This window comes from Mytilus trossulus, chromosome 6 (genome assembly GCF_036588685.1).
Source record: "Mytilus trossulus isolate FHL-02 chromosome 6, PNRI_Mtr1.1.1.hap1, whole genome shotgun sequence".
In the NCBI taxonomy this organism is placed as follows: Eukaryota; Metazoa; Mollusca; class Bivalvia; order Mytilida; family Mytilidae; genus Mytilus; species Mytilus trossulus.
The window spans coordinates 50,081,289-50,101,519 of NC_086378.1; the positions used below are offsets into that span (position 1 = coordinate 50,081,289).

Below are 20,231 nucleotides of genomic sequence, written 5' to 3' on the forward strand. Positions count from 1 at the left end.
GAATAAGGATTTTGCTCATCAGGACTGACATACCAGATGTCATTAAATACCTCTTTTATCTTTTGCCACCAGAGATGTAAGTCATTTAAGTTATGGTAGACGTTTGGAAAACAAAGTCATTAAACAGAATGGGATATTGACATGATGATGCTAGAAAGTAATTAGTGATCATGCAGGTAAAACTAACATATGTTTATTGATTTTTAAACGTAACACGAAGACGTCGAGTATACGTAAAAAATGAGAGCATTTCATCGGCACAAACATTATATACTAAATTCTCGTCACCAAAAAAAAAACCCGGATGATATTGCATGATATATTTGCCAGTGTACGCCATGCAACAAAACATACTTTTTACTAAAATATTGAATAATTGTTTCATGAATGATTGAAACATACTATACTATAGTTCTAATCTATCCTGCCATTTATCTGTCATGCATCGTGCAAAACAAATACGTCAATAAGTTGCATATACAAGTTGTTTGTTTATATATATATACAGGACACTGTAATATAACAAGAGACAAAAATATTAATGACCAAAGGTATTGACTAAACAAATAAGTGTTTTAATCAACCTAGGATCAGTAATTCTGACTTCAAAGCGTTCTTTGAAATCAAAAGTCACCTCATTTTTGAAAGCACGTTATTCATAATGGTATGTTCGATAAATAGCATATATTTATAATCACATGTTATTCAGTGTAACTAAACTAATTATAACAAAGAAGATGTGGTATGATTGCCAATGAGACAACTCTCTACAAGAGACCAATTGACAAGGAAATTAACAACTATTGGTAACCGTACGGTCTTTAAAAGCTTTTTGTCATATTGGAATGAAATCGTATTTTCAATAAAATATCAACGTCCTCTGAACAATAAAATATTCATCGGAATCAAAAGAATATTTTCTACATAGATAGACGAAACGAGAAAATATAATATCTCCCGGCATTCATCCCAACAGATGTACAATTGTTGATGCTTATTTAGGATATTGATAAATTCAATACAGTAGATATAGAACCAAGAATAGTCTCTCCGTGAGAACAGTTGACCAACAGAACCATATAAATAAACAATGTCTTTCTGTAATCTGATAATCAACTTCCAAATGCATTTGTACAGGCGATGCAAGTGTTTCAGTTGTTCATTACAACGTATGAGGACGTTCTGATACAGCAAGCAGAATATCCAGTTTACCTACATACAGGAGGCCACAATTATGAAAATGCCATAGATCCAATATCCGTTGTATGATGACAATCGCTTACATGTTTCTAGATAAGGAGAAATAATAGCATTCTTGGATCTTTAAAACGAAGCTGTCACAATCAAGACAGTTTTGATAACAATACAGTTATGTATAAAGATATAAATTAATTGTGACATTGTTATACATAAAGTAAATGAATGCGTACACTGAAGTATAAAAATAAAAGGAGACGTTTGACAATGACATGGCAACTAAATATGCTGATTGCATTTTTAAAAGCGTTTAATTTAGATTCAAAAAGTATGTGTAAATTATAAAAAAAAAATGTTTCTAATACGACTTTTAATTGCATGACGTTACATGATTATATTGATTTTGCTAATAAAATGTTTTGCGGGACTGAAAGACAAGATGTGATTAAAATCCGCTTTTTTCTTATACCACCTGAGACATCAGTCATTGAAGTTATGTTGAACGATAAGTAACCGAGGTAATTAACATAAAGCGGTATTGACATAATGACGTCAAAGTAATCAGTGATCAAGCAAATAAAACGGGCTACAAAACGTTATATGATAAAACAAAAAGGGGGCGGATGAGTGTACGCTAAATTCTAATGCAATTTAGATGTAACAATGTTTTTCATTGGCTAAAAATTCCCGTCAAATCCACAGTTGACCAGGCGTAACTAAGGAGGGACTCGCCATTTTGAATTGATGAATCAACAAATGTTCGATTACTACTATATAATACAAAATAAAACAACACCTTCCTCGAATTCGCCATTTTAACGTAATTTTATCCGAATTTGAAGCGAACATGTAACGTAATGACGTTCATGAAGGTTCGCGGTTTTTTTTTATTTGACAAATTTAGACATTTTTTCAAGTTTTATCATATTTTTTTCTTTTTGTACTGCATTATAATCGGAATAACAGTACTGTAGTTGAAGAGTTGCCATCGTCAATTTTGATTTAAGGGTCGCAAATCTCCGTTATACTCTCTCCGCTACGCGTCGCAAGGTAAAACTGCATTTGCGACCGTCAAATCTACAATTGACGGTGGCAACTCTTCAACTACAGTACTGTTATTCCTCAAGTGGCAGCAACTCATCCACACAAACATACAGTTTTCACCACACGTAAGTACATAATGAGAATTCATTAATTATTTAGAATGAAGAACTAGATTTTGTGAAAAAATCTGTCCACAGAGATCTGAAGAAAGGTATTGTTTTAGTCTCTGCAACATCTTCATTTGACATTTTCGTAAAAAGTTTTCAATATCTGTTTAAGATACTTTTGAGAACAAGTTTACTTCATTTATTATCGCTTACAAATCAATGTTTGTTTTAACATTTCAATTTATGTTATACATTCTATATTTTTCTTGGTAGTTAATCATGCACAAATGGATTAAAATGGGTTAATACACATCAACAACCAAATATTTTCTCAAATTACTTATTCATACATAATCACATGCATTTTTGTTTGAATTCGTCTTTTTTTATTTCACATTACAGTAACTACATTCCACGTGGTTTATGTACGGCATACAGCCAAAATAAAACATCTAAGGAATCACGAGGATGAATCTTACTAAATTGATTAATAATTGTTGGTAATAAAATTATTATTAGACTTCCTTCAAAAACGTTGGCAATTGAAAATATGGTTAGGTAACCGACATCAATTTGGAATAAAACTGCATGTTTGAACCTTATAAATTTTTAGAATATCGATGAGGTTAATAATTTGTTTGTCTAACATTTTATCTAAACAGTATCTGGTTCTTTGTTTCAATTTAAGAAACTGTAATAGAAAGTTACACGATCGCATAAATGTAGTATTTAATGAAAATAATCAGAAATAACTAAACCAAATGATCTATTATAGTAGGATTACAATACCGTTAGCAATTAAGGCCGTGATCACACCAAACGCTGTGTACAGTAAACATGTTTACATTTGGTTTAATGTAATGTAGAGTAGTTTCACATTAAGTTTTTTCACATCTATACACCTTGTTTAGCCATTTATTATCTACCTGTACATAAGTTTTGTTCACACTTGTAAACTTTATTTACTTTTAGATGTTCATTACTTAGAACAGATTTCAAATTTTCAACAACTTTTCTAGCAGTTTGGGAACGACCATTTGACTTTAAAAAGGGGGGGGGGAGTGATTTTACAACAATTTGATTAAAAAAATCGGGTAATACAGATGATTAGAATGAACAATATTCTGAATCCAAAGTTTGCCAATACATTATAGTGTCAAATATTGAATTGGCACCATAGAAAAAATACATAAATATAAATTTCGCGCGAGAAAAAATTCTGACTCATAATCCCCCCCCCTTTTTTTGGGGGGAATTACAGTGGTTGCTCCTTTAAGAAAGTCATTTTGGATGATTTTCAGTAGTTTAAAGATGTCTCGATTACGCATTAAAAACGTAGGCTGCATCAGCTTGCTTACAGACCTGACGAAGAAAAAGAATTGCGATGTAAAGGATCACTAAATAAATTGTATCTATCTGTTCTGTTTGTTTCAAATGTTATTTTTTTCTCCAAAGAATATATAGCAAAAGGAGGGGGTTATGCTTTTTTTTTCTTTTCTAACTGTATTTTAACGGACCTGAGATACTGCACAAACAAACAATTAGCCTCATCCTTAATGCATTTATGAGTGAATCGTTGTTTGAGTAAAGACCAGTGGCAAATATTTCTGTCAGTGTGTACGTCCTGTCGATTCGGGAAGACCTTTTAAAATGAATTATGTGTTCGGCAATGATCATTGATGAGTCTTGTCTGTCTTGATAAGGGGTTCATAAGGCTACGTAAAGTGTTTTTATAACAAATAAATATATCAAGTGTAGACAAATATTTCTGCAAAGAACTTTATTAATAAGTGTTATAAGTATCAATTCTATATAATAAAAAAATAATGGGAAATTTCAAGTTCTGAATGCCTAGTTTTATGTACACTTAACCTACACAAGGCCTACATTGACTATCGACTGTGTGTAGATAAAACATGATTTAAACTACATGTAAACATTGAGTTTTATCAATGAGAACGTAATTATGTTTAGTGTATATGTGAGTCACAATAACACAACACCGAGTTTAGGTCAATGTGAACACGGCCTAAGATTGATAACATTAATTTTAATCTTTACTGTTGAGTTCAACTGATCCAACAAATCTTTTTAAAGAATTATAAATAGCAGATTCAATTCAACACGCTGTCACCTTACAAGAGATTGAATCTGCTTCTGCAATGAAACCATTCGATATATTTAACCAACTGTCAATTAAATTCAAATGTGTGTCCTAACATCATCGTATTATATTTGTTGCCTTCTCAAAACATGTGTCTCTTGATCTCTTGATTTCTAGTAACATTCCAAACTGGCAATCCTTTGTTGCTGTATGGCATGATGCTTGGCTCACCTTTATTGGTCTAAGCATAAACCAGGCCTTTAGTTTTTGACTTAGTAGTCTGCTCGATAGTTTTCTCATTGTCAACTATACCGCATCATCTTATTTGTATATTCATTGAGTATTGCTTATGGATTTTCGTAAGCACAAGACTAATTTGAAATGATTGATTTGCAATATAAGTTGTTACAGTACATTTCAATAGTTTATAAGGGATAATTGTCAAAATGTGTCATTTTTTCATTTAAGCATACAAAAATACATGAACAGCTATTCGGAGAAAAGAAACATCGGAAATCGCGAAGACCAGATATAGTTAACTGTCATAAATTAATACATGCGTTTAAAAACTTCCATTTGTAAATTACGTGTTTCTATTTAATCTTCATCTTGTTACTTGTGAGTTTGAACACCCACATGCATAAACGATGATGCATAGAATTAAAACATAACTAATTTATAACTACTCAGAAGAGATATATGCGAGTAACAACGCAATTGATAAAACACATTTAAATAATATTATACACACAGTGTACAAGCGGACAGTGACACAAAACGGAAGTTGCTGATCTGTCCGACGGCGATCGGCTCGTTGTTTTTCAAAAAAATATAGAATATCAACACAAAGTGTCCCATAATGGATTGTTCAGCAGCTCAAGGTAAGTGAATAACTACAATGATGTATTTTTGACCATTTAAAGCTTATTTTATGCTTTTAGCATCAACCGTCTTTTTAAAATAACTCCTGATCATGAAGAGGGGTCAAAATTTTGCGATTTTTCGAGTCATAAATCTTAACAAAACTCCGAAAATTCAAACATTTTCAAGATTTTTAATCGATACATAGTTGAATAATCATATTCCGCATACACACACAAAAGTTTGGTTCATTTTTTTTTATTATATTGTCACAATTGAATCTTTTCTATTCAAAGTGTACTGTCCGCCTCGTTGCCACCGTATGTTTTCATACTGTCCGATTCGTTGGTCATATTCATGATCGATATCTTAAGCAAAAGTAAGATTGAAACATGCAATTTATCCACATTCATGACCGATTTCCTAGGAAATATCAACATTTATAAAATGTTACTGATTATTACATATAAAAAGCATTGTTAATGCATGCACATGAAAATTTAATATACATTTCTCTAGTTTGTTTTAGGAAAATGGGGCACGTAGGTGATTTTTATGGTATATTTATTCATACATTCATGTGGAACATTGTTATTTTTATCACTTAAAAACATAAATAGGGGTAATAACTTTTCATGAAAAATACAACCATGCAACAAAAGTTATTTCTAGGCCTTTTATAGCTGACTATGCGGTATGGGCTTTGCTCATTGTTGAAGGCCGTACGGTGACCTATAGTTGTTCATTTCTGTGTCATTTAATTTGTTCTCTTGTTTAGAGTTGTCTCATTGGCAATTACACCAAATCTTCTTTTTTATATTTATAAACGTTCGACACAGAAAATCAAAACAATAGTTTTTACACCCAGTTTGCGTCTTATTTCACCAATAATCAAACAAATCTCATGTCTTGGAATTCAAGTCAAAAAGAATCAATTGAAAAGTTACGGTGTACTTGAATGGTCCATGAGTTTGTTTTCCTATCTCAATTCTCTAATTTTGCATTAAATTAGAAAGATCATGTCATAGGGAACATGTGTACTGAATTCACCATGCATTTATTAGAATATTATATCGGTAGAGAATCTAACAACAAGGTCCGCAAACGATGAATACGAGCAGCAGACATGAGTAAAGGTTCTGGAAGAGTGACCAATGTCCCCCTTTAATTGACACGAGATCCAAGCTGAATATATAATCTATAAATATTTTCCATATATAATCATAGACAGTATCTGTGTTGAATAAAGTTTAAATGTGGATAAATTGCATGTTTCAATCTTACTTTTGCTTAAGATATCGATCATGAATATGACCAACGAATTGGACAGTATGAAAACATACGGTGGCAACGAGGCGGACAGTACACTTTGAATAGAAAAGATTCAATTGTGACAATATAATAAAAAAAAATGAACCAAACTTTTGTGTGTGTATGCGGAATATGATTATTCAACTATGTATCGATTAAAAATCTTGAAAATGTTTGAATTTTCGGAGTTTTGTTAAGATTTATGACTCGAAAAATCGCAAAATTTTGACCCCTCTTCATGATCAGGAGTTATTTTAAAAAGACGGTTGATGCTAAAAGCATAAAATAAGCTTTAAATGGTCAAAAATACATCATTGTAGTTATTCACTTACCTTGAGCTGCTGAACAATCCATTATGGGACACTTTGTGTTGATATTCTATATTTTTTTGAAAAACAACGAGCCGATCGCCGTCGGACAGATCAGCAACTTCCGTTTTGTGTCACTGTCCGCTTGTACACTGTGATACATGCTAAATCAATAGGAAGTTTTGCTCTTATTTACATTGAAAACTAACCCATATATGACTACAAATAAGCATTTGTTCTAAACAAAACTTTCAATTGTAGCTACAAATGCATGGATTAAAATATCAAAAAAATTTAAGATTGTTACATAAAAAATAAGTAATCGAGATCTTTGACGATCAATTCCTATCCGTTGAATTCTACATGTATCTGAAATGGCTAAAGATGAATTGGCAAAACGATTGATATAAAATACATGCACGTAAATGCCTTCATGATTAGACACATTTTTGATATTAAATTACAATTAATTAAAGTAAATACATATTGAGCGATATTCTTTAAATTCAGAAAATATTAAAATTCTACCTGGATATTTTGATTTGTAACATTACACACCAATGTTTTAACTGATTATCTGCCAATAGTAATTAGGAACCAAAAAACTTCTTTAAATCCGCTTCATATAGTTGGAATAATCCAAATAGGAAGAAGTTGTAGAGTAAATAAATGTTCAACGACGGCTACATCAATGAAAAATGTCATACTCTAAAGTTTCTTTTAGTGATAGAATTGTTTAACAATGAACGAGAATACATGTGTAACAATCGAGCGCTCAACGAAGAATAGAACAGAATAAATATTTGCAAAAACAGCTTTTACATCAAATGAAGATGAATTCATCCAATACCAGTATGTATCTTCATTTTCAGTATTTGGTTTCGTGTCCATTGCTTAGCAATAATATGTATTCATTGTTAAGAAAATTTGAACTTCATTTGTGCACAAGGGATCACATGAACTAATTGCTATATTTCTTTTTCTAATTAAATAAGGAGTTAACATGTAAATAACTAACTCATTTAGTGATGACAGCCTATCCTCGCATTGATTAAACAAGTGGTGTTATTGGTGCTAGAACTCCTACTTTCCTGAAGAAAATGTGAAAGAATGATGATATGTATCTTATATTAGTTGTCAACTTTTGCTACAGAAGAATATAGGTTGCTGTGTCATATTGTTTAAATCCTATGCCGCATGAAGGAATGACCATTATCGTCACTGAACTTTAAAGAACAATGCATGAACTTCAATATTCTAAAGCTAAGAGAAACGTGATCTTCATCTAACATACTCTAATTTTCATTAGATGCAGTTTACATTTCCAACCCTTGATTAAATGGCTGGCGATACCAAAGATATTTCTTTGATGAACAGTAGCTAGCAAGATAACTGTTTAATCAAGTATTTCAGATCGCAAAGTTAAGTTATCCCTTCGAATAAGTGACGGACGCCATTATGATCTGGTTCACCGTTAGGGAAAATCTGTCAAAAGGTAACGTGGTTACTTTCCTACCTTCTTAGCCAAAATATTTCCTCAAGACGTGAAAAAAGGTCAACAATAATAAGATGATTACTTTCCTGCAGGAATACTGTGGAATTACAAATATTTACACATTTGGATTAAGGAAGACCGCCATCCGGTTTTTGAGTCTTTCGTTTTTCCCTTTGTTTACATTTTAATTATCGCAGCCACAACTGTTCCTCATGACTAGAACAACTGAGACTCAAAACATATAGTTTTTACTAACGATGAGAAATACTAGTGGAACTAGAAATGTTTAACCTTTTGGAATTAGGTAGACCGCCATCCGGTTTTTAAGGCGTTTGTTCTGCTCAATATTTAGTGCTGTTTTAGTCTTGAGTATTGCTTTTTTCTTATATAGTATTTCTTTGTTGACGAGAAGAGGCAGTTTGTTTTTCGAATTGGGATTCCATATTAATTGTAAAACAACTAAACCGTGCATAGCGGGCAAAAAAGATATTGAAAATGTTAGTTATTTTGTGAAATGTTTGTTTTTGATTATAACAAGAAAGACTCCTACACCCGAATCTGTCACTGTCTGCTCGGTCTTGCAAATTACAACAGTCAACTAGTATTATAAAGATTAAGTTAAATCAGTAATGCACATTGATGTTTACAAGGTAATTTGTATGCCTTATACACCGATCAAATATTTTTTGTCAAATAAGAACGTTTGCTCTTTAACTTCGTCGATTATTTGGCCTTTTTAACATTTTATGAAGTCGAGCGTCATTGATGAGTCTTTTGTAGACGAAACGCGCGTTTGGCGTAAATATAAAATTTCAATCCTGGTATTTATGATGAATTTATTTGAAGTCTGTCTTTCAACTGGCATAGTCTCATTGAGGTCTTATTTTGTTTTAAAAACGTAAAAATGTTACTTCGTTAATTGTTTCTTGCCCTAATCTTACATGAATATGCATGAAACGATACCATCTTATGCTCGACAAACAATAACGAATCTGTCCATTTATCCTTCCAATTCAATCTCTTAGATAAAAACAAGTTTCAATATTTTATATCATTATAACAAAGGAATAAATAAGTTGTATTGTTAAAACAACCTTGTGAATATAAGTTCACAGAAGTCACGGGATGATTTAGTACTATATAAGTGAAAACCTTACTTTTGTTTCACGTATAATGTTTTCGAAATAGCAAACTTGAAAAAACAAACAAAGTGCAATTGAAATCAAATAGAGAGCAATATAAAATATTCAGTTCCATCTTTTTAAAATGTAAATCAAATTTATTTTATAACAAAGTGAAAGATGATATCTAATAGAAAATTCTTGGTGTAGGAAGAAACATTAGAGCTACATAACAAAAAGGTAAAGCTTTTAAGGATTTATTTGTTCTGTTGTACATTTTTATATTGATTTACTAACATTTTATTTCTTTTCATGATGACTTACTTGATGCAGCAATAAAGGTCTTCATTATCATAAGTAGAATGAAGATGAAGAAGCTTTAACTTTTAAACAAACTGTACGTGATACTTCTTTAAAATGACAGGTTATTGAAATCGTTAGGATTTATTAGTGTGGCGGGCACAAACTGGATATAGTTGAAATGTATTAGTTTACCAAAAAAATGTTCAATTGGCTAAACTAAAGCTCATCAAAACTGTTTTACCTGTTTACGTTTTATTAACTGATATGTAGTCCTGGTATCTATGATGAGTTTATTTAGATGGTTTTAATGGACACTTTCAGCACTATAAAGCTGCTCAATATTGATGGTCAGTTTTATTGGTGAAGGAAGCTGACGTGACCAGAGAACCTCCAACTGGCGGTTAGAATGCTGATAATCCTTGTCAATAGTCCATTTTCCAATACCCAATTTGAAGTTGTCTCCCTTTTGAGGGACATTAATTTTTATTCAAATTCTGGTGGGCTAGCAGAAAGTGGAAGTTTACCTGTGCGTAATGTAGGTAATCTGTAATGTTTTAAAATTTTTAAAGTACATTAATTTGTTTTTAAGCTAAATACTTTTGACATCTAAAATTATGTTTCATGGAAAATTTGTTAATTGCCAATTGGACTATTTAAAAGGAGTTGTGAGTAGTTGTCATAGGCAGAATTTGTACTGACAACCCCAGCATCCACAGGCTAGTGATACAGTATTTGTATTTCGACATTTGAGATACTCGGCAATCGGCGTTCCTATTTACATTAAAATTGCAAAATAAAAACTATTCTAACTTGTTTGTTGTCGTATTTTCGTATTATGTGTTTTTAGAGTTTGGTTTTTCAAGTTTTCGAATATCATATGACTGTATGTTAGTCGGGAACACCAGTATGCCTACTTTGCTTTCTCCGAGACGACAGTAAGACACATTCAAAGGTGAAACTTTTAAATTGATTGAGTTACGTTAAACGTTTTGTGGAATCGGAATAGTTAAACACGTGGCACGTCTTGGAATATCTGCAGTAAAGTATAGGCCATAAATCATTTTAAGTTATTCGTTGCTTGTGGTTTTTCTAATATTATTTTCCTGTTTCCAAGTAACATATATTTGATTCATAATTTGTTTTCTCCTTGATTTCGATCTGGTGATCATACACGGTTTTTTTGTCCTTATTATGCAAAAGATGTTTGTCAGTGCACGTGGTTACGCAACAAATGATAAATATTCGTACCACCTTCTAAATTATAATATCATTTATTCGTAAACAGTTGAACTGCCTTTCACAAACGGCAAAACACTTATCTTTCGAGATTTGACACCAATTTCACAAACCGATTACGTCCATAAGCTCCATATACATAGTGTTCATTGGTATGCAGCACAATGCAATATCATCAGAGAATAGAAATAAACTAATGTCAGGATGACAGTGAAATACCAAGACCAATATAATTTATCGGTATAGAATCAGTTATTCTGTTCATGAAATATGAATATTGAATTATTTAAAAATTATTAGATTCGGAAATAAATCTTTTAACATCAATTTAAAAACATATTAGTATGTTAGTCATGTTCCATATACATTATTGTATAGCATGTATTTATGATCAAATTTCGTACATTATTACTGAAGTGAAGCTATTTGATATGCTGTACTAGAGCTTAACACGTAAAATGAAATTATATCTTCCTTAGAACAAAAATATAGAATATATATGTCCCCTAAATAATTATGAATTTATCAAATAAAATATTGTTTAGAATATAAAATGGAAAACAATATTAGACTTCCCGGCATTCATTGTTACACTCAGATGTAACATTTAGTAGTCCTTATGTTAGATGTCAATACATAACATACTGTAGAAATTAGTAAAAACTTACCGTGATGATGATTGACCAACAGTTTAATCCTAGATAAATATACGTGTGTCTGTTATCAGTTTTTAAACTTCCGTTGTTATTTTAAGAATGCGATGCAAGTCTGCAGTTTAACGTATGTGCAAGCTCCAGTACAATATGTGAACTAGACAATTTACCTTGACAAGGGAGGCTGCATTTATGTAAATGTCATACAAGTAGAATCAATTTCCGTTGTTTAATGACAACTGCTTAACTGTCTTCACATCAAAAGAAATTATGACATTGTAATGAGTGTAGATTCTTTGATCTAATTAAGCATTTTAATCGATGATGTCCACAATCAGAACAATTTTGAAACCAAATAACTATATCTAAATATACGAATTAATTGTGATATTGTCATACTTGAAATAAACGAGTGAGGACTCTGGGGTAAAACTTGGAATAATAGGGGCATATATTAATGACATACATAACGACCAACTGAGTTTCTGGAGGAAAAAAATAAATCCAATTCGGATAATAATGTGTAAACTGTATATAAATATTTAGATGTATAAATGGTTATAAAATTGTATGACGTTACCTGGGATTAATGAGTTTGATCATCAAACGTTCGGAAGACTACACTACGATGTTATAAAACATGTTAAATACCGCTTTTGTCAACTGATACATGTAGGTTAATACCACCTGAGACATAAGTCATTTGAGTTACGGGAAACGTTGGGGGAAAACAAAGTCATTAAACAAAATGTTATATTGATATGATGACGTAAGAAGGTAATAAGTGATAAAACAGATAAAATACGTATTATGAATAAATGATAACGTCGGGTAAATTTTATAAAAAAAACCACCATAACAGCAACCTTTCGACGCAAACAAGCAGTCTTACTAATAAAAATTGTACAAAACGACAATTTCAAAATAAACAACCAGGGATTCATGATGACTTAATTTTTATTAAACAGAATCAATATCTTGATGGTGGTGTTAACACTATCATTTCAGTAAAACTTATATAACCGTTGTCTTCTACTCGTTAGTGTTTATGGCTTCCCATTTATAAGTTTTCCTTGAAGTAAGTTACTTTTGTTACACTGTTTTCATGTTAATCTTTTTGTGAATTATAAATATGGGTAGAAACATGTAATCTATGAAATTATAAAATAGAGCTACCTCATTGTTTTGCAAAACGTATTGCAAGGATTTAGTCGAAAAATGAAACGACGTTTTTTTCAATCTTAGAAACTGGATTCTTATGTGGCACTTTCCCTTACATATACTATTTTCTATTTCATGAAACTCCACAGAAATTACTGGACAAAATAGGATAAGATAACAATACTATCGTAAATACCGCACACTAGACGTTTACTATGTACCGCGCTTTATGTAACGTCACGTCGCCTTGACGTGTTATTATGCTTTTTTGCTAATACATCTATCAAATAGTCAAGATGTCTTTTATTTCTATCACCCACTTTATGATATTATGGTGCCGTAACAAAAGGGAAAATGGATACGAAGATGAAAGCCGTACGATCGGGACACAAAGGTGCAGTAAGGAAATTCCTAAAGAAATTTGAAGAAATTCATCATAGTTCCTAAGCGGATTACGAGGCAATTGCAACATTATTAGAAGTAGTCACTCAGAGAAGAACTTTAGAGGACATCAACGAGAAGATCCTGGAGCAAACTTCAAGTGAAGATGTAGCAGTTGAAATACTGGAATCAGATAAGTACATGTTCAATCTAGAATATAAATTACGGCAAATTACAAAATTAGCAAAGTCAGTTCAAAATCAGAGTTTACCCGCAATGAACAAATTTCATCGAATTTGAAACCTCATGCCGATAATTTTATACAATCAGTTCCATCTACATTTATTAGTCAACCTTTAACATCAGCAAACCAACAATATACGCATAGCTCACATTCACGCTCATCATCTAGCGCAAACAGCGAGTATCACAAGCTACCAAAGTTAAACTTACCTATATTTACCGGAAATAAACTAGACTTGCAATCGTTTTGGGACTCCTGTGAAACCGCGATCCACACAAATCCGACACTGAGTGATGCACAAAAATTTAACTACCTAAAGTCCCTTCTACAAAGCGAAACGTTAAAAACTTTAGCAGATTTTTTTAATGACGAACACAAATTACAACAAAGCAATTTCATTACTCTAGGAAAGATACGGGCAAACTCATAAAATCGTCCAAACCTACATGCAGGCCTTACTGGATTTACAGGCTCCAAGTAATACAATTACTAGACTCCGTTACTACTATGGTAAGACAGAACCGTATGTAAGAGGTCTCGAGTCACTCGGACAGATAGACGATACGTATGGATCAACTAGTTAAAATCTTAGGATTACGATAGGATACAGCCAGTGACACATTAGGATTCGTTACGTCTAATCTAGATACTTTAGAACTAATAACAAAACGCGAAGTACTAAGACAATCATCAAGTATTTATGATATTATTGTGCCGTTCGTAAGTAATTAGATGATAAAATGGTGTTTTTTTTACATTTTGACATGCGATTCCATATTTCCGTATATAAATAACGTGTTTTGATTATCCTTCGTCATGCGCACTAGAGACAAGATCGAAGAACCAAATACATGAAATATATAAAATAAAAAAACACGTTTAAATGACTTCATATTCTCATTACAATTCAAAAATATTGTCATATCAATTAGATGGCACCAATCATGAGGTACGTGTGTAAGGTTATTATGGCATGATTTTTCATGACATATTTCAATATGAATTATAAAACAAACGCATATCATTTAAACATCCTTTGCTGTTGTACTTTAATCACTCAGATTTTGCTTTTTCTTCTCATGTTATTCACCGTTATTCGTGACAACCTTTGTTTAATACAAAGAAACTTTACAAACCAAATTTATCATGACAGTCAATCTGACAAACTCAGATGGGTCTCCATTAATTTTTATAAAAGTCGAAAATTTCAATATATCGTATCTTCGAAATGTCCCTTGTGACTACCATTAAACAATGCATTACGTTATTTGAATGACATTTAGAAGTTGAAGATATTTTTTTCTTTCTTAATTTCATGTTTAAAGATATTCTGGTTGTACTTTATTTTTAATTAAATTTTACAAAACCAGCTATACGATCTTTATACCTTATCTTTTTAAAATGAGAATTAACTTTATGTTAGCAGACGATAATGGAAGAACATATTAAAAGTGATTCAATGTTTTAAATCGTGCAAGTTTAAACATTATAAACTTTTAAACATTAAAGCGAGATACAGTAACAACGCTCATTATTTCACCGATTGTTCTGTAAAGTACAATTCTTGTTCAATAACAGCAGTCAACAATTCTCCTCGCGCAGAATTTACTAGTTCCTTAGTGTTATCGTGGTATATTAACCGTGGTGTCATTTTAAGGCGTCTTACCTCGACTGTTATTGAAACGACTAACATTCTAATTTTTATAGTTTGTCGGAGACCACGGTGTTAAATGCGAACTTGTTATTTCAATTTAATTTATTCACATCCTTTAAAGAAACACATAAGTATTTACACCTTTTGTTTTGTTTAAGCGTTGAAGTGACGCAAACTAAAAGATGTCACCAATCTCAAATTACAACTATTCTGTTACATTTCAGGAAATTAATATTTTTCTGAAGCAAAATATAACATCAGATAAGGAGGATGGATTAACAGATTCATCTTAAGTAATTAGTTACTAATTAGAAATGACACATCGTAAAACATCCTTTGAGTTTGTTGACTTTTTATAAATGTAGTTCAAGTGTCAGTCACTTGAGCGGATGGTGTTTTTTTTTATGAATCAGAAACTCAAAGACGACATATGATATCTATCAAGAGCTAGGTGTTTTGTGTTGGTTAATTTTTGTTTTAGTATGATGTTTAAATGAATTCATCTCGTTTTTTTGGGGTCATGATTTTTACATCGTCTCTTTGACATAACAGTTTCAATTCTACCATTTGGTATCTACTTCTTTTTTCCAACAATCATCTTTAAGAGATCAGCTTCTTTAGAGATAATTGCATCCTTTGGAGACGGTGTGCAAAAATAAAGCTTGTCTCTTATAGCCGCTGTCAAATAAAAGTCTGCAATCAGTAATGAAGTAAGTAAATGGTATGATTAATGCTATTCCTTCTGATTGTTAGATTAAGACACGGCGACTACAATGTATTAGCAATTCTGTTTAACGATATAATTGCAGTTATACTATCGACCCGTAAGAGCAGGACAAAATTGACTAAAACTATGTACACAAATTATGGTAGTTCCAATCCAGATATTTCATAAATCTGTTTTTCGTTTTTGAATTCGGCTTTAATCAACATTGAAACAATATTTATTATAATGGATATATTCTAAGATAAATCTTTTTTAAATTGTTGTATTTAGCAGAATCAATCAAGAGTTTTATTCAAAGTACAATAATTATGTTTTTCAATTAAATACTAGTTGTTTAATAGTTATCAAAAGTACCAGTATTATTATTCTATATCTGCATTTCCATTCAAAGACAAATTGACCATATACGCCATAGTTTATTTAGAAAAACACATAAATAATTTAGAATAAAAAATATAGATAGATAATTTTGTGATATCTAAAAATGATCTTTAAAACTGTTGAGGACTTGGAACATGGTTGTCAAAATGTGGCAGTGTTAATACTAGAACATGTAAATTGTGTTCACACACATTTCTTTTGTAGTGACATGCAGGCTGAATAATGTTTTTTTTCGATATTGTGTTGACATACAACCATCGTCGTTTATGAGAACCTATCTTATAAACAATAATAAGCAAATAAAAACATATGAAATTAAAACAATGTGTATGTCGGTGTATTTCAATATCTGCTTGACGCAACTTGATAACTGTTAAACAACTTGATTTAAGCAAAGGTACCTTCTTAAAACACATTGTTTTGCAAGCAAGAGTTCAAAGTCTATCAAATGTGCCATCAGGTTTTAATTGTGCATATCCTTGCAATATGAGAGAGCAAACTCATCTGAACATACATTTTCTGAAAGTATTTTTTTTTGTTTCTTTTCGGCTGGTTCTTAACAAATTGACGTATACAGCACATATTTTTTTCACAGTTATGTACAAAAACTAAACATATTTTATATTGTTTCATAGTTAATGCTCAATTGCTGCTTCTTGCAATGCATATTTATAGAATCTATAAGTTTGTGCAACACATTGAATTGCAATGTAATTTAAAGCAAAAGAGTTGATGTCCTTGTTGTTTTTTAAGGGAAGATGTGTTTTTATTTTTGGAAATATGCATGTCGATGCATTCTGAAATTAAAGATAAAACAAATTTATTTGAACCATATAGGTTGCTTTAATACGAAGTCACATAACATTCAGTAGACATTTGTACACTTCAAAAACATATCACCCCACATAATAGTGCCATTTACACTCGAGGTATTAAATCTGTATTTTAATATGTCTGGGCTGTAATGTGAATTTGTCTCGATGACATCTTTCCCATTATTCAACAATCCTCTGGTGGTCAGAAAGTTGGCAAATGTCTTTTTTTAAGACAGTCGAATTGCCCATCGATAATATATTTATTGTCATGATTGTTATCAAAGTTTTTTTTCAAGAAGTGTACTGATGTATTTACTTAACCAAGTCACCCAAAAGGAGGATAGTTGTACGTGAAAGGCCTAATTAAAACACTTCCATAAACTCCGTAAAAATAAAAACATTAAAAATATAACTCATAAAAAATGTACTGAAAACTTTTGTCACGATAAAAACCTCAGCAACGCTTAGTGTAGACAAATTTGTTTATAGTGGATTGGGAAACAAGTTATAACAACTTATACTTATCCATTTCTACTTTGCTGGTGTTAATGTCGCCTTGTTGCGGCATTAGCTTTCAAAAATTAAAAATGTTTAGGCGGTGAATGACTTTAAACATCCTATCCAAGGTGCATGCATGTCTAGATGTTTTGATTTCCAAGCCACTAAATACCAAATTGAATGCATTTTGACATGCAAATCTCTCCAGCATGAACCTTTTCTTAACTGTTGAATGCAGTAGTAGTTTATTGGTTAAATTTAACTTGAGTTTAGAACTTTAAGTATTGTTCACGAACTAATCATTAACTTTCGAATTTCTTTGCTTTGTCAATTTAATTTACAGTTTAATACCAGGTAAAGCTAGCCAAAAAATGTTTGCAATGTTTACTTTCGTGAATCAATTACATGTTCGATGTCTCATATTACTGATAGTTTTCTTTTCAACGTCAGTAATTCCGCTGCACTTTTAATTTTGATAAAGATTAGTTACATAATGAATGTAACGCAACTGATTGCATGGTAAAGCAACCATCATGAATAAATTGTGGTTCTATGTTTATCTCGAAATCTTCTATTTTCAATTTAATTTCATTGTGTAATAAATTAAACTTATATATTATAGATGATATGATGAAAATCATATTTGCTAGCCGCGCGTTTCGTCTAAACAAGACTCATCAGTGACGCTCGAATAAAAACAGACACAAAGGATGTAAAAGTGCAATGTTTGCATATCAATAATTTAGAAAATGGGAAGTCCGTTTACGATGTAATTGTTTCAATTTAATTTTCCTTGTATTTATAAAAGTTTCAAAGATCTAGAAAAATGGAACTCCACAAATTGTTTTATTAAGAGATTCGGAAAATGAACCCGTTTTAAAAAACAATTATCATACTTTGATACTAGTAAAAAATAAAAAGTTACGAGTCAGTTTTAATCGTTACATAATAACATATTGGCGTTTTCATTATTTAGCTTGAATAAACATACCATTAAGATACGACGTTTTAATATAGTAGCAAATAACATGAATGAAAAATGCAATAAATGCAATGACACTGAATCGTCTTGTTTGAACAGTTTAGTGTATATGTTATAAGTATCTCTGTAATATTATTGATTTGATAAAATAGCATTAAAATGATTTAAATTATTCAGACCATTACAAAAAAAATATAGACATTAACAGTATGAAAACACACTCGGGATTACCAATATCATGCATAATGTTATTTGATGGATGTGTTTGAGACAAAAAATTGTGGGATAAAAAGTTGAAATGCCTTGTTTATTCACATAGATATATATAGATTCTTACATTGATACCAGTGGATTATCGGATTTATCCAATCGAGATAGTTAAATTATCAATTTTAAAGTCCGAGCCGCCTCGGCGAGGACTTTAAAATTTATAATTTAACTATCGAGATTGGATAAATCCGATAATCCACGAGTAACTATGTAAGAATCTGTTTCTCTAATGATTAAAAATACGTTTTCTTTTTTTGTTAACCGAAAATCCCCTTCGAGTGCCTTTCACATTGCACGAAGTTGTCAATTTCTTTAATACCTGTTATCATATTTTGATTCATTCAGTTAGCTAAAAAGGTCATGACCCTTAAAATCATCCAATGATCTTTTGAGATCACCAGCAACCACACGTTGATTAAATTTTTTATACAATGGGTTTGGAAAGGGATAAATTTCCATAGAGTTAGAGAAACAAATATACAACTGCATTTAATCTGAGTAAAAATATCCCACTAGGATTCTGAACAGACATTCAAAAGCATTTCAATTAAAATTTAAAGGCTTTTAAAATATGAAAAAATTGCTGAGCTGAGCAATATCTGCTAGGTATATATAGTGTAATAATAGACGTAAGAGAAGTAAGTTTTCTGGACTCATTATCGCAATTAAAATAACGTTATTCCATTACACATTAAAATCTTATCTGAAGCCTGTGACAAGTCATAATCAATAAATTTGTAATAGCGACATATATTAGTCTGTGCATCCTCTACAGAATTGCACTGTTTTCGTTATACATCACAGATACCGCATTTTTGCGCCTGTCCCAAGCCAGGAGACTCTGGTCTTTGTTAGTCTTGTATGAGTTTTAATTTCTGTTACTTGAGTTTAGTATGACGTCCATTATCACTGAACTACAGTAGTACATATATTTGTTTAGGGGCCAGCTGAAGGGCATCAGGGTGCGGGAGTTTCTCGCTGCATTGAAGACCTATTGCTGACCTTCTGCTGTTGTCTGTTCTATTGTCGGGTTGTTGTCTCTTTAACACATTCCCTATTTCTATTCTTAATTTGATGTAGACATATGGTTGTTCTAAAACCAGATACTATTTTATGCATGTACACGTTATCTTTGGAATTGGACACAATACATTTATACATTGTAGTTAGATATATGTACTGTTTCATTATCACTAAATTTCATTTATTTTGTAAGGGTTAAGGAATGTAAGGTAGTATAAATGGATGATGTATTCATCAAGACATTACAAAAGTCGTGTAACCTTAGGGACAATTCCACTAAATACTGACACAATTTTTACGTCAATATATCTCCATATACATCTAATATAAATTACGTATCTTAGTTTATGATATA

At 31.4% G+C, this 20,231-nt stretch overlaps 1 protein-coding gene across 2 annotated transcripts in view; it reads right to left on the reverse strand.

The window, feature by feature from the left end:
- LOC134723512 (uncharacterized) overlaps positions 1-20,231 on the reverse strand; it is a 42,263-nt gene that overhangs the window by 14,346 nt on the left and 7,686 nt on the right. The window contains exon 1 of one of the 2 annotated variants that reach the window (XM_063587102.1): positions 11,756-11,971. The exons of the other annotated variant lie outside the window; for it this stretch is intronic. The gene's annotated coding sequence lies outside the window, so the exon portion shown is untranslated. Of the gene's footprint in view, positions 1-11,755; positions 11,972-20,231 lie in introns of those variants that run through there. 2 annotated transcript variants of the gene reach the window in all.